Genomic DNA, 13,131 nt, shown 5'->3' with positions numbered 1-13,131 from the left:
CAGCGATAAAAAGAAACACAAAAATGTCAAGAAGCCGTTGTATTATTAACTGCAATAGCCGGTCGCATGACAGCCACGGGAAGCCAACGGGTAAAGAGATCGGTTGTTATTGGATTACGTCGTTGAAGAGAAATTGTTCGAGCCATGTTTCCGAAGTAACAAAGAGGCGACGGATGGCCTGGATTGCAGCCATTCAAAGACCAAATATAACGTCCCAGAACACTCCAGCTCACAGGTTAGTCTGCTCCAAGCATTTACACGAAGGTCAGTGTTTTTTAGTAGTTAATACGTCATTTTCATAACATAATTGGTGATATAGGTTACAAGCAAGTCTGGCGCTGAACAGAAATTGTCGCGCTATGCTCCTTTATTTATTGTGCATAAATAGTGAATTGTCCTGACACAATATTGCGTTTCGCTTCTGTTATTATGGTACATTGACAAAAACATATACTTTTATTCACAGGATAAAACAGGTTTTTTGTATCACTAATTGCCCAGTACGATTACAGCATACAATATTATTGTCACTGCTACATTTCTGTGATGCTACCAGAAATTATTTCCACTGCTAATTAATTACCGTTGAGCTCAAAGGTCCTATTAATAAACGGTTAACGAATGTGTATTTATGACGACGATTTGTGAGACTGGTAAACTTATGATACGTACGATGGTCTTTCGTTCTACACGGTGCATTTCAAGGTCCTGCACCCATCCGTCGGTAAACTGTACCTGGGCTTGTTGCAGTGACCGGAAGTTACTAAACTTCATGAGTGTATGCACTCACTCCAAGAACCGTATAATTATAAATATGCATATAAATATGCTACGATGAGATAGCTGACTTCATCTAACTAGCAAATGTTTTCCAGGCTACGTTGGTGATGCAGTTTTTTTTTAATGTGTATGATATTTTTGTCATGCGATTTTAAAGCCGGTCCTACAACCGCATCCAAGAATAACATGCAGCTTATCTCAGAACTGTCGGTGAAAATTATTCTTGGAGCTAGGTTTAATTGAGCTGCATTTTAAAGCGGTGCAATTTCACAATTTGTGTATATTTTCTAAGTTCACTATTTTGTCATGTGTTGAGAAAAACACAGATTTAAAAATTACATGGTCTAATATTTACATTTAGCATATAACTGCAACATGCTTTTTTCTTTTTTTTTTAAAGACTCGAAAGGACTTGAAATTCAAAATTTCAGACTTGTGACTTGACTCGGACTTTTACACCAGTGACTTGAGACTCGACTCTGACTTGCCTGACATTACTTGAGACTTGACTTGAGACTTGAGGATAAAGACTTGAGACTTACTTGAGACTTGCAAAACAATGACTTGGTCCCACCTCTGCTCTGCTGCAAGTGGTGGCCTCCCAGTGGGTGGATGGATGGATGGATGGTGCACTGTACACATTTCACCAAAATTTAACCTGATTAGTTGTATATCTTTTGATCTTCATTAATCTCAAGAATTATACAGTGTCCAATAATGTATTGTTCTTGAACAATACCTAGGTACACAGTGTGAGTTTATATAAGTGACGGATCCATCTATGTCTAAAACATGTCTGTAGGAACTAAATATTCATAACTCTGTCTGTCTGAAAGTATACAGACACCTGGACATTCCAGCTATGTACGACATTTAATCATATCATTCCAAAATCCCAGTCACTGTTTTGCACAATGGTGTCCCAGACTCTAGGAAGCAATGTATGTATAACACCTGAGCTAATGTTGTCCCAACACTGGTGAGTTCACACTCTCCTTCTGCTTTACTGTCTCTTAGTCCCAGCATGAAGCCTCCTTGATGATTTCAGGTTTGGGTTTATTGGTGCTTTATGGCCTCAGACCTGCTGTCATGCATAATAAAAAACACGGGCAACTACACATATTACTACACATTTACATGTGAACCAGGCAGGTCTGCACAAAAACACTCACACAAAAGCTTCATTGTCATTCTGCGCTATAGTGTCTCCTACAATTTAACGGTACAACACAAAAATACAAAAAAAGACTGACACGAGCTGCTGCCGATTGTAAAGAGTTAGATTCAGAAACAGCATCAAAATAAATAACAGCAAAAGTGTGAAGGAACTTCTTGACACTCGGAGAGGATGTAAAATACTTCTATTATAGACCCGCCAAACCCAATGCCGTTACATCCTCTAACTGCAAATCTGACAAAGCATCTTCTCAGCCACCTTTTCCCTCCCCTCATGTATTAATAGATTCATGCCAATTAACACTGATGAGCAATAACACTAACAAGTAACCTGTGCTAGAAAAAGTTAATTTTTTCTCCTTGCTCAACCAATCAGGGAAAATAAATACAAATGTGTTTTTCTGTGAAAGTGGTGGAAAGACTGAATCGATGAATGCTTAAAAAAAAGTCAAGTAATCTACACACAAATATTGTTAGTCAAACATTTTTACCTCCAGATTACATTTTGTTCCAGCCCGTCATGCAAGGAAGTAAATCTTGACTGTTCTGCACTGAAAGGTAAGCAGGTGAATTTAAAATAGTTGTTTTTACTAACGGTAAATACAATCTTTGTCTTATTAAAATGAAGTGTTTGTCTCACCTAAACCACATCTCAACATCATTTATTTAGGATAGCCATGACGTCTCAATAACCTTAGCTTTAAAAGAAAAAAAAAAGTCCTTTCTACAAATCTTTGCACAGAAGGTTTGGTATGGCTGAGCACTGAAAATAAAAATACATTGCCATTGAACATAATCCAGGAAAACAGTAGGAATGTCATACAGTACCTTATTGAAGACGAATGGTGGTCTAACTCTTCAAATGGGGGTTCACAAAATATTTAGTGCTGTGGCTCCATTAACATGCTGTTATCACACTCTCAGCATGCCGTAAGAACTGAGAAGGAAAACAAAAGCAAAAATCTTTCCATCCAACAAATATTAACATCCTGACCACACAGCACTCAAGCCTAGTTTTGTTTTATTCCCTTTATGGGGAAGGACTTCTTAGGAGTCACATTTTAACAATGTTTTAGTTCTTAACTGTGTAATACAAATTTCACGTGAGGAATAATTGGCTCAATGTTAAGCAAACTCAAGCAAGCTAATACACCTACTTACACTGGCATATTAACAGAAACGAACAATAATGCACAATCATTTTGGTCAAAATCATTCATATTATGAATGAAATTGTCACGGTCCCAGGTCTGTGACCCAGAGTTTATGCATTTGGACTTTTTTTGATTCTGGTTTCTTAAATATTTTAAGGTTTGTTTTGGCTGTTGTTGCTGTATTTCTGCTATGTTTAAAATTCGTATTTTCTGGTCTTAGTTTTGTCATCTAGTCTCTGTGTGTGTTGGTTCTTGTTTTACTTTCATCATGTCCTGCTTGGTGTGTATGTTCAGTTTTGCTCCCCTTGTCTTTTTAGCCTGGATTAGTGTCAGCTGTGTTCTCACCTGTGGACTGTTCCCTCATTATTCCTTCACCGTATTCATTGTTTGCACCTCCCTCTGTTCTCTGTTGCATTTTCCCTCTTTGTAGGTAGTGCTTTTGTCTGTTTCAATACAAGGAATTCAAAATAGTGACGCTCAGAAAAACTTGATTACTGTTACTACCAAGATAATCAAATAAATGCTAAGAAACTGGGATGTGTATACTTTGATAACTGATTGGACAATTGAACAGAAAAATGGCAGGAAACCAAACAAAGAAGTAAAAGTAACTGGAATAAAAAACATTCAAAATAAAATAGGAAATTACTTAAACCGGACCCCAAAGCTATGGCAACAAATCTATTACTGGGAAACAGCTTGAAATTGGCAGTCTCCTGAGCCAAAGTCTGACATTTTTATTGAAACATCAAACCAACCCAAGCAATTCTCTCTGACAGTATTTCTCAAAGTTTGTCTTTGTGCAGAGAGACCATCTCTGTGTTCAGATTGTACAGCGAGGTAACAAATACTGGTTATATTTGAGCTTCAAAAGGAGCAAATACCATGCAGCAAATTCAAAAGTGTTACATTTTTTGGTGTCAGTAGAGTTAATTTTACTCTAAGTAGAGTCACATTCTTTTAATGGGGTGTAAAATGATAGTAGTTAAACTCGAGTGTTAAAAATGAGTGTTTCTATATCAAATCTGTAAGCGTTACAATGGAAAAATTAATTCTTGACCTCTTAACTCTGAACTCTTAAAGGGGCTATGACACTAATAGAGTAAATTCACAGACTCCGCCCCCCAGCATCACAGGTTCTGACCAAAGCTGAAGCGAAGCCGTTTCAGAACATTTTGCTCTCCATATTTCTGAGTTGTTTGCCACACTTGGTCATTTTTTTCTGAGATTGTTTTAATCATTATTAGCTTTTACTTCTGTGGCTTTTTTTAGTTGAGACAAAACTATATGAAAGGCATTAGCCACGTTGCTCAGCGATAGCATAATGATCTGTTTTAGTTTACTGAAATTTATTGTTTGCAGGCAAATACTAAAGCTTGCATATGAATATTTGGTCAAACTTTTTGCTAACTTGGATACACCCAAAATAGTGTTTAGATGGTGAAATGCTGGCAACAAAATTATAGCGCTACTTGAAGCCTGAAAACAGATTATTTGTGCAATTAATTACTGCTTTATTGGATATGTTTGCAAAGGTGGAACATGGGGAGAGCAGAAAGTTCCACAAAGTGATGAATGGAGGACATGTGCATTATATTGGAGAAAAGAGTAATGAGCATGCGGTTATTTGCATTGATCAGCTCACCTACGTCAGACCCTTTGAACAATATTGTAATGAAAGCGAGAGCATGCACATTGTTCCATATTGTTACATGTTTTAGAAAATGTTTTTAAATTGTGGTGTTGTGGTTCAAAATAAATGTTTTTTTTTCCAGGTTCTTTTGGTTCTTTTTAATAAATTTTTATTTCCTAAGGAATTTTTAAAAGTTCAGAACAGTAAAATTTACACCTTTTAGAATTAATTAGAAGATAACTCTTATGTAGTTAAAATAAAATACTCTGTGAGAGTTAATATATAAAAGTTTAACACCTAGTTAGCATTAATAAGTGTTAAGTTATCAACTCCAGACAGATTTGGTATTTAACACTAAATCAGAGTTAAGGTACTAACTCTCCAAAAAGAGTTAAATTAACACTCTCTCTGGTGTGGACATATACAGTGGGGCAAAAAAGTATTTAGTCAGCCACCGATTATGCAAGTTCCCCCACTTAAAATGATGACAGAGGTCAATAATTTGCACCAGAGGTACACTTCAACTGTGAGAGACAGAATGTGAAAAAAAAATCCATGAATTCACATGGTAGGATTTGTAAAGAATTTATTCGTAAATTAGGGTGGAAAATAAGTATTTGGTCACCTCAAACAAGGAAAATCTCTGGCTCTCACAGACCTGTAACGTCTTCTGTAAGAAGCTTTTCTGTCCCCCACTCGTTACCTGTATGAATGGCACCTGTTTGAACTCATCATCTGTATAAAGGACACCTGTCCACAGCCTCAAACAGTCAGACTCCAAACTCCGCCATGGCCAAGACCAAAGAGCTTTCGAAGGACACCAGGAAAAGTATTGTAGACCTGCACCAGACTGGGAAGAGTGAATCTACAATAGGCAAGCAGCTTGGTGTGAAAAAATCAACTGTGGGAGCAATCATCAGAAAATGGAAGACATACAAGACCACTGATAATCTCCCTCGATCAGGAGCTCCACACAAGATCTCATCCCGTGGGGTCAAAATGATCATGAGAACGGTGAGCAAAGATCCCAGAACCACACGGGGGGACCTGGTGAATGACCTGCAGAGAGCTGGGACCAAAGTAACAAAGGTCACCATCAGTAACACACTACAACGGCAGGGAATCAAATCCTGCAGTGCCAGACGTGTTCCGCTGCTGAAGCCAGTGCATGTCCAGGCCCATCTGAAGTTTGCCAGAGAGCACATGGATGATACAGCAGAGGATTGGGAGAATGTCATGTGGTCAGATGAAACCAAAGTAGAACTTTTTGGTATAAACTCAACTCGTCGTGTTTGGAGGAAGAAGAATACTGAGTTGCATCCCAAGAACACCATACCTACTGTGAAGCATGGGGGTGGAAACATCATGCTATGGGGCTGTTTTTCTGCCAAGGGGACAGGACGACTGATCCGTGTTAAGGACAGAATGAATGGGGCCATGTATCGTGAGATTTTGAGCCAAAACCTCCTTCCATCAGTGAGAACTTTGAAGATGAAACGAGGCTGGGTCTTCCAACATGACAATGATCCAAAACACACCGCCCGGGCAACAAAGGAGTGGCTCCGTAAGAAGCATTTGAAAGTCCTGGAGTGGCCTAGCCAGTCTCCAGACCTCAACCCCATAGAAAATCTGTGGCGGGAGTTGAAAGTCCGTGTTGCTCGGCGACAGCCCCAAAACATCACTGCTCTCGAGAAGATCTGCATGGAGGAATGGGCCAAAATACCAGCTACTGTGTGTGCAAACCTGGTAAAGACCTATAGTAAACTTTTGACCTCTGTTATTGCCAACAAAGGTTATGTTACAAAGTATTGAGTTGTATTTTTGTTATTGACCAAATACTTATTTTCCACCCTGATTTACGAATAAATTCTTTACAAATCCTACCATGTGGATTCATGGATTTTTTTTTCACATTCTGTCTCTCACAGTTGAAGTGTACCTCTGGTGCAAATTACTGACCTCTGTCATCATTTTAAGTGGGGGAACTTGCATAATCGGTGGCTGACTAAATACTTTTTTGCCCCACTGTATAGACACTTTAACAGTTTTGAAATCAAATCTGATTGTGTTAATTTGGCCATGCTGCATTTGCTGTGCAGGAAAATAAAGGACAACAGCAGCTAAAGGAACTAAAGCTAGCAAAGAAAAGATTCAGGGCTTCAATCCTTTAATATAGAGGAGGTTAAAAAAAAAACAACTTTCATTTGTATGCAAGTGTCAGAAGTGGACACACACTGCCAGCCGTTCAACAGGTGCAGGTTTGTGGTGGAAATGTTGGGGGTGTTTGTGTAGGAATATTAATTTCCTCTATTTTTTTTTTCTGTAAAATTGGCTGCTGAGATGCAGCCAGCTGATGTCATGGTCTCTTTCAAAAACCCTCTCATAATGCACACGCACTCCAGCTCCACTCACGTTTTTTTTTCTTAACTTTTTCCCACATATTGTAAACACAACCATCTCATATGAATCTGGAATTTTTCTCATTTATACACATAAACTACCTGCTTGTTTTCTCTCGCTTGCTCTCTCATACACACACACACACAACCACACATACTGACCACTCTGATGCCAAAAAGCCAATTACCCAGTCTGCTTTTTAAACAGAGCGTGCTACATTAGCGTTGGGCTGTGTGTTTAAACAGGACTAATAGTTGAAAGGTTAATTGCTGGTGCAGCAGTAAGCAGTCTGTAGTAATCACCAGCTATTACCTCATGCTGTAATTACTTTCTGTAACACCAAGAAACTGGAGCAAGACATTTAATATATTTGACAGAAAAAAAGTGAAAACTGGCTGTAAACTAATGCATTGAGTAGCACTAGCAAAAAATTGACAGCAGCAAATGACACGATATAAATGTTTGTGTTATAGGGCAGCAGTATAAGCATTAATGTGTTCTGTTAAAGCTGGGCTAATGCAAAGCTGATGGAAAATGTAGAATATCCAGAGCTGATATGTCCATGCAAGATGCTCAGCTTGAACAAAAAAATATTTGTTATCACTTTAAGCTCTTAAAAAAATCAACAAACTTAAAAACAGGAAGGATTTAATCTCTTGACGGGTCCTCCTGTTTCTGGCAAATCAGTCTGTGTATCTCAAATTATGACTTGATCAAATTATATTAGGGCTGTGCGATATGACCAAAATCTCATATCCCGATATAAGACATCTATCATCTGATAACGATATAAATCACAAACATTTTACATTTTCTGAAAATTCTGTGACTCTCGGGCAGCTCGACTTGCGTGAAGTGTTTCCAGCTGGGCGTCGTGTACCTGGCGTCGAGTGTTTTAACCGAAGCATGAAATTATACATTTTTAGACAATTTGTGACGGCCGCCGTTTTCTTTGTGAGTGTTTATTAGACGGTGTGCTGCGGGGAAAAGCCTGTTCTAACATTTGAGTCTAAGGTTTATTTTTTAGCACTTGACGGCTCTTTCTTGCTTCTCATCTTTCACGTGATTCAGGTTATTTTGAAAAGTCTCAACAGGATCTTGAGCTTTATTCTGAAAGGTTTATGTGGAACATAAACAGGCGGACACGCGATGGTTTTATCGTCATTGTTGCTAACGACAACGCATAAAGACAGGCTCTTGTCCTTCCATAGTGTGGTTATATTAAATATAAGAGAAAGAGAGAACTTTAAGAAATGAATATAGCCACTACAGTGACCATCAAAATAATGAAAAAATATTGCCATAAACAGTTTATTTTGCGACACCACGAAACAAACGATATCGTAAAATGAAACGATAGACGTTTTTAGATCGTCATCCGATATATATCGTTATATCGAACAGCCCTAAATTATATAATAGTGAATTATGGTAACTTTGTTTTCCTCTCTGTTAGTGTCAACTTCATTTTGGATTGAGTCTAATTATCTAACAATTGGTCAGGTTTTGCTGTACTTGGCCACATCATCTTCCAGTTGTTTTTGAAAACACCTAAACTGAAGAGTCTGAAGATCCATGCACACCGATGTCAAATGTCATGCATGTGGTTTTAACTAGCTGACATCTGCACAGCCTTTAGCAACTTTAAAAAGTGCCTAGTTTTTAGTACCTACTCAGGGCTCCAAGTGAGCTGAGTTGTAACATCAACAGACTTCATATCACTGATTGGCCAGGGAGTGATGCAACTCCTTCACAAGAATCTCCTCCATTGTTGTGTTGTGTTTGTGTCGCATGCCAGTGACATCACAGGACTGTCAGGTGACCTTGCTATAATGACCCCACTCACCAAAGCTGACTAGGGTCGAGTCAAGTGGGTGCTAGTGGAAAAGACCATACGGAGGGAAAGCAAAGTCCACAACCCACATCTAAACAATAAATGTATTACCTTCCAGGAGGGGAGCCAACAAGAGGGTAATCTTCACAAACATCAAGCAGATTTAGCTAACAATTCTGAGTTTGTTAACTCTGAGATGAGGGAAACTCCTGGTTTTCTCTTTGAGAATGACAGTTAAACTGTGAGTCAATTACCGTGGTAACAGACTCTCTGAACTTAACCTGCTCGCCGGAGGATTTTCTTCAACAAACCCAGAATTTCTCTTTGACTCCTCCCCTCCTGCTGCACCTGAACCAGCTGACTGACACCCCATTTCATTTCCTTCATAAAGGTGAAGTCAAAGCACAAAGCAGAGCAAAGAATTGGTTATCGGTGTATAAGGACTGATACAGCAATTACATCATAAATTTGTAATCAGCTCAGATTTAAGTTAGTAGCCTCCATCTTTCTAAATCTGCAACTGTGGACAGTAATGCAGCTGTCACGCTGTTCCCTTGCATTTGAAACCTTCAGGCTACTGTACATTACTGCAGAATCACCATTTAATGAAAAGATACCAGTGATCAGTAATCAATCATTTGTCATATTGTAATCAGCCACGTTCACATTTACAGATAAAAGATGATGTGAGTGGCTTAGGTGACTGCAGATATAGACATTAATAGTAATCTGATTACATCTGTGATGAAATGTGTTCATGCATTGAGGTTCAAGTCAGTAAATGATGTCAAACTACAATTTGAAAGGTACAGTGTCTGAAATCAGTGGATCTGCCCAGTGACTCCGAACTGCATCAACCGTAGTGGATCAACAAATAAGGTCTGCATCTGAATCCGCTTGCTCAGCAGGAAGGCTCATCAATCAGACCGAATCTGAATCCAGTCATTTGCTGTCAGGTTACAGCTGAATAATTAGCTTTAAAAATAAATGTTAATATATTGGACAGAACAGTTTGGATATGGAGCTTCCAGGCAGGACGAAACATGCAAGATGACAAAGAAGATTCATGGATGTAGCGAAGGAATAGAATAGAATAAACCTTTATTATCCCACAGATGAGAAATTTCGGTGTTACAGAGCTCTTACAGCAAGGGAAAACAAAATATAAAAGCAAGACACAAGGTGGTCCTATAAACATAAGCAACTGAAGTTTGTACATACAGGTAACAATGTACAGAATGCAGAGGGTTGGTGTGATAAACATCATGGTGCACACTGGCACACGTTCATAATCCTCGGTTCACTTGGTTAAAATGGAGACTCTTAATTTACCCGTTACCACGATGAGTCATGGTATCAGAGCTCAACTGATGTTGGCTCTCTTTTTCCACTCATGCGTGTACTTAACTCGGAGTGAAAATACTCAGACTTGAATTAACTCTGATCAGCTGTTCTGGAACAGGAAACTCAAAGTTGCCGATCTCAGAGCTCAGAGTTTATTTTTAAAATCAAACCTTGTGGAAGATGCTTCCTGGAATATGGCCCAGGAATACTAGCGACTCAAGATAATGACTAGAAAAGCTTAAAACAATCTGGTGGCTAGGGAGGGCTAAGCAGGAGATATTTATACTGAAGAGGTGATTGGCTAATTGGAAGCAGGTGTAAGTACAGCATAGGTGACGCTGATTAGGGCAGCGCAGACAAGGGAGTGCAAAGGAGGGAACAGCTTGGTGAAAAGGCCTTATTATTTGAAATAGCTTGGGGATGGCACTTGCCTTTTACATTCCATAGCTGGCGGTAACATAGACTTGACATAAAAATGAATGAAGCAACCACTTGGTTTCTGCACTCTGCATTTGAACACATATCTGCTAACAATCCCAAGTAACAGACTAGTAGTCTGTTACTAGTTTTTTGGTTAATTCACCAATTGTTGTAATGGTAGAAACTATCCAAAAAAAGCCCACAATTATTTATTTCAATGCTGAAGTCGTGCGTTTTACTTTGGAGCCTTTGACCACTGGAGGCAATTTCACACTCAAATTTCAGTCATGGAAACTGTCACCTAGTGGTGGCTTTGTATTGATGGTGTAGAAGTACTGTTCTCAGTAGTTGTAGCATTAAGGGCAGAAGTGTTGGTTAAAAACTTAATATAGTATCCTTCACCTCCATATGATCGTCATGAGTCTGTTTCTGTGTAAGCACTGTAAACAGTTCTCTGTTTCCCCCCCTCGATTCACACCTGCCACACACACACACACACCTTAGTAATTTCTCTCCCCCCCTCTCTCTCTCTGCCTCCACACCTTTGCGTGTACTGTAACATATGTGAAGTTGTCAGTTGTATTTCTCACAGCCAAGAAAACATATTTTAATCACATGAAAAAATCCACATTACACCAAACTTATTGATTTCCTCTTGGCAGTGTTTCTATATGTGTTTGTAAAGCATATGTTTTTACACATAGGAAGCACTAATTATGAGGCTATCCTTGTGTTTGTGCATGGCAACTGCACTAATATGAAACACAATTAATAAAACACATTAGGACCTCCAGCTCCTTACTGAAATGTTTTAATTAACACCAGATTCCACATATTTAAACAAATACATGAATAAATAATGTTCTCTTTTGACTTTAGAATCATCTTTTAGTTCCTTTTAGTTTTCTGTGGCATTTCCTTACTTATCATTTTTCAAGAGGCAACACTGTGTGATGTTAAAAGAAACCCGGTGCGTGCAACAATTACATTTTACTGCAACCAGTGAGAAACATGACTGGGTAAGAGCAAAGTGAAAATGGGCAGGCCTACAACCCTCTGTGAAGGAGTGTACAGGTTTGCACGTATCCGTGGTTCCACAGTTAAATACTCCAAAATGTTTGAGACCTGTCAAACAGAAATGATGAAACTAAAAACACATAATGCTGAAAGAATCCACACTGCCAATAACAACAAACTTTCTCATTGCAACATTTGACACATTGCATTTGTACTATTTTTATCTAAATGCACTTCAAATGATTTGCAGATCACTGCCTTCTATATATTTTTGGTGGTCATTACAGAAGCAGTAAATCAAATTTAACTGTGGCTATTCAAGCCACACCTTTAAAAGCGCAGACTTAGAGGGATTACAGAGGAGCGGAAGATGGGAAAGAAGCAAGAAAACTGGGAGACGGAAGGAAGGAATGAGAGAGATTAATAGATTAGAGGGAGGGAGGGAGAGGGAAAGCGTAAGAAAAAGAGTGTGAGAAAGAATTAATGGGAGGCAGAGGAAGGAAGAGAGAGGCGGCATGAGAGAATGAAAGAGAGATTAATAGACGACAGAGGTAGTTCAGAGAGGAATGCTGACAGGTCTCTTTCAAGTGTTGGACACACACACACACACACGAACATACACACACAAGAACACGGAGCCCTGTAGAGAGCAGGTGTAGACGTCACTACCATCTGTGTATCAAAGCTTCAAATATTACTACTGACGTGTACATATATTAATATACAAGTAGTATATAAGCAGAATTATATGGACGTACACAGGAGTGAAAAAAAAATACTATTTTACTCCTCAGCTCCCCCTCTCTGCTCTTTTCTCTGTCCATCATCCCTTCTTTAATGTAAGGTAAATCAGTCTGTATACACTGCATCTAAACCCGCCATCTGTTCTGCACACGCATCTGTAATGAGCACTTAATACGCATACGCATCTCAAACTTGCTTTTAAGTTAAACCAATAAATTTACAGCATTACGTTTATTTATGGTTTATTAATTCGACAGTAAAGCAACTTCGCTATAAAGCCACTGGTGAGTGACAAGCTCACTGCTAGCTTTTCTCAGTATTAGATGTAGTTTGTCCCAACTTTTTCTCCGTGCAGTTTCATTCTTTCCAAACTCAACTAAAACAGCTAGACATTGATGGGAAGATAGATGTTGATAGATACAACTGAATTAATATTTCACCTGCAAATTCTGTCTGACGGTCTGATATTGATTGCAATCACTCTGTAGTTACTGCCAGTAGATGACCAGCTCTGGCTACAAGTTGGCTCAATAGGCTGCTCTTACTGCAGTGAATGGTGCTTATTTTGAAGGATTTGTTTGACTTTCCCTTTAAACCTTTCTTTCCATCCTAATTTGGTTAATGATAAA

At 38.8% G+C, this 13,131-nt stretch overlaps 1 long non-coding RNA gene across 1 annotated transcript; it reads right to left on the bottom strand.

Annotated features, from left to right (window-relative positions):
• Window positions 1-2,448: 2,448 nt before the first annotated feature.
• Window positions 2,449-9,184, bottom strand: LOC146705456 (uncharacterized). Its single transcript, XR_014921699.1, has 4 exons — window positions 9,089-9,184; window positions 3,456-3,553; window positions 2,785-2,893; window positions 2,449-2,507 (listed from the first exon to the last, which is right to left on the bottom strand). It is a non-coding gene; the product is annotated as an uncharacterized LOC146705456 (long non-coding RNA).
• Window positions 9,185-13,131: the final 3,947 nt, after the last annotated feature.

This window comes from Copadichromis virginalis, linkage group LG7 (genome assembly GCF_057382275.1).
Source record: "Copadichromis virginalis isolate Kocher_CV1m ecotype Utaka linkage group LG7, C_Virginalis_male_GT1.1, whole genome shotgun sequence".
Taxonomy (NCBI): Eukaryota; Metazoa; Chordata; class Actinopteri; order Cichliformes; family Cichlidae; genus Copadichromis; species Copadichromis virginalis.
Note: the sequence above shows the minus strand (reverse complement) of the source record. Positions and strands in the feature narration are given on the sequence as shown.